This window comes from Penaeus chinensis, chromosome 42, assembly GCF_019202785.1.
Source record: "Penaeus chinensis breed Huanghai No. 1 chromosome 42, ASM1920278v2, whole genome shotgun sequence".
NCBI lineage: Eukaryota > Metazoa > Arthropoda > Malacostraca > Decapoda > Penaeidae > Penaeus > Penaeus chinensis.
This window is the reverse complement of record NC_061860.1, coordinates 18,049,444-18,051,383: the sequence shown is the minus strand read 5'-3', so window position 1 is coordinate 18,051,383 and position 1,940 is coordinate 18,049,444. Positions and strand designations below refer to the sequence as shown.

The window sequence follows — 1,940 nt, the reverse complement described above, 5'->3', positions numbered from 1 at the left end:
AAAAAGAAAAAAAGAAAAGAAAAAAACAGTAAATTGTATCAGTTTCGCTATTTGAATACCCGGTTAAAAAGTTTTGCCAGGATTGCTCAAAAGTGTGGTATTACAGATCTCTTTTTTGCTCAATATTCATGATTACAATGTGGGTCTAGAGTTGAATTTCTTAGCTAGTCATTGTTAACAGAGTTGATAGTTATCTTATTGATGCTTGAGGTCTTGATCAACTAGTGATTTATGCTCTATTCCCAACCACAAAGAGGAAACATGATAATCATGCATGTTGAGATGATTAAGGTCGATATATATACACTGCCAGACACTTCCCCTTCCCCTCCCTCTTTGTGCTACAAAATGTATAGGAAAGAGGAACACAAGTAAATTTAATTTCTCCTACCCCAGCACCTCCCTCCCTCCCTCCCTCCCTCCCTTGTTTTAGATATCAAAGAATGTAATTTTGGTTGGTATGATCTACAAGCTAATTTTATTTTCTATTTTCATTTTTATTTTTTTCACGTCACATACAAGGAATGGTTTCTAACTTGTTTGTATTCTTAATTAAAAAACAAAAAAAACAAAAAAACAAAAACAAAAAAAAGGGGCAAATACTGGACATGAAACCTGAGGTGCATAGGAGTCCTTTGCCATTTAGGTTAATAGATTACGAGTTGTATAGTGTAAATTAACCATTGAATGGATAAGAACTCCGCATGCAAAAATAGGGTCCACTTAAACTATGTATTGTTTAATGTCCATTATGTTAATGTCAAAGGATATTTTTCTTTTTCATTTTTTCATTTTTTTTTTTTTTTATTAACTTCAGAATATAATTACCTAAGTTCCCTATGTACTTGCTTTTGATTAATGTAATATAGGTTAACAATCATGTGTGTTTTAAATGATTCACTATCTTGCTGGAAGGCTCTTCTTGATGCTGTACCTGATTACCCAAGAAAAGCGTATAAAAAGATTTATTTTAGTATTAGAGATTTGTATCCCAACAGTGTGAAGTATGTCAGTGGTCACATTGTCATTAACATTTTTAAAGAAGATATTCACTTTATTTTTTTATTTTCATTTTGGTTCTGATAAGTGGGCTGGTTATTAAGTATTGTGAATACTTTTTATTATTTTTTTTTTAATTTACAATCATGATAAAAAAAAAAATCTTAATGATAAAAAAAATTTAAAAAGAGATTTTATAAGAGACAGTAGCAGGTTAGAATTTTGTAAGTCAGGGAGACAAACCATTGGTAGCTTTTGTATTGGGTCGTGAGTAATGAAGATAATAAATTTCAAGCAAGCAGTTATGTAGTATGAACCCTTTTTCCACCATAACTTTGTGGGTGCATATGAAGTGTCTTCCCAGCGTATACATGATCGTTTGTCCCCTCACCCTTTAATTTTGTATTGAGAAGACATGGTTACTTGGCTTGAGTGAAGTTGGCATTCCCAGAATTGTGTGCATGTCAAGATATACAACATTGAGAAGGAATTTCATGAAATATTAATGAATGTTCTTTCATTTATCCTTTTTGGTCTGAAATTTTTGATCGACAAAGCTTGTCAGCTACTTTGAGTAACAATGCTTTTGGCTGGTAATACGAGTAGCAAAAAAACCCTGAAAGATGGGTTTATATTTATTTTTGTATTTGTCCCATCCACACAATTGGGCGTGCCAAATGGGCAATACCCTTTGGACAAATTTTAAAGTAACCTCTATCTAAACCAATGAGTAGCCAGCTGTGACTGAGACAGAGTAAGTGGGGGGGGGGGGGGGGTATGGCTAATGTTGGGAGTTTCAACTGTTCGGGCAGAGTCTGCAGGCTTGCTAGAAATGCTCTGCTGCTGCTGCCTATCTACTATACCTAATGATGAAATCCCCCACCAGTCCTTTGCTCTGTCGTGGGGGGGTTATCACTCATAAATCAACGAAAGTAAAACTA

At 34.1% G+C, this 1,940-nt stretch overlaps 1 protein-coding gene across 3 annotated transcripts in view; it reads left to right on the top strand.

Annotated features, from left to right (window-relative positions):
* The window catches only part of LOC125047789 (RNA-binding protein cabeza-like), a 17,570-nt gene extending 16,061 nt beyond the window's left edge, over window positions 1-1,509 (top strand). For all 3 annotated transcript variants that reach the window (XM_047646229.1, XM_047646230.1, XM_047646228.1), the window contains one exon: window positions 1-1,509. This exon is cut by the window's left edge and continues 129 nt beyond it. The gene's annotated coding sequence lies outside the window, so the exon portion shown is untranslated.
* The last annotated feature ends 431 nt before the right edge of the window (window positions 1,510-1,940 follow it).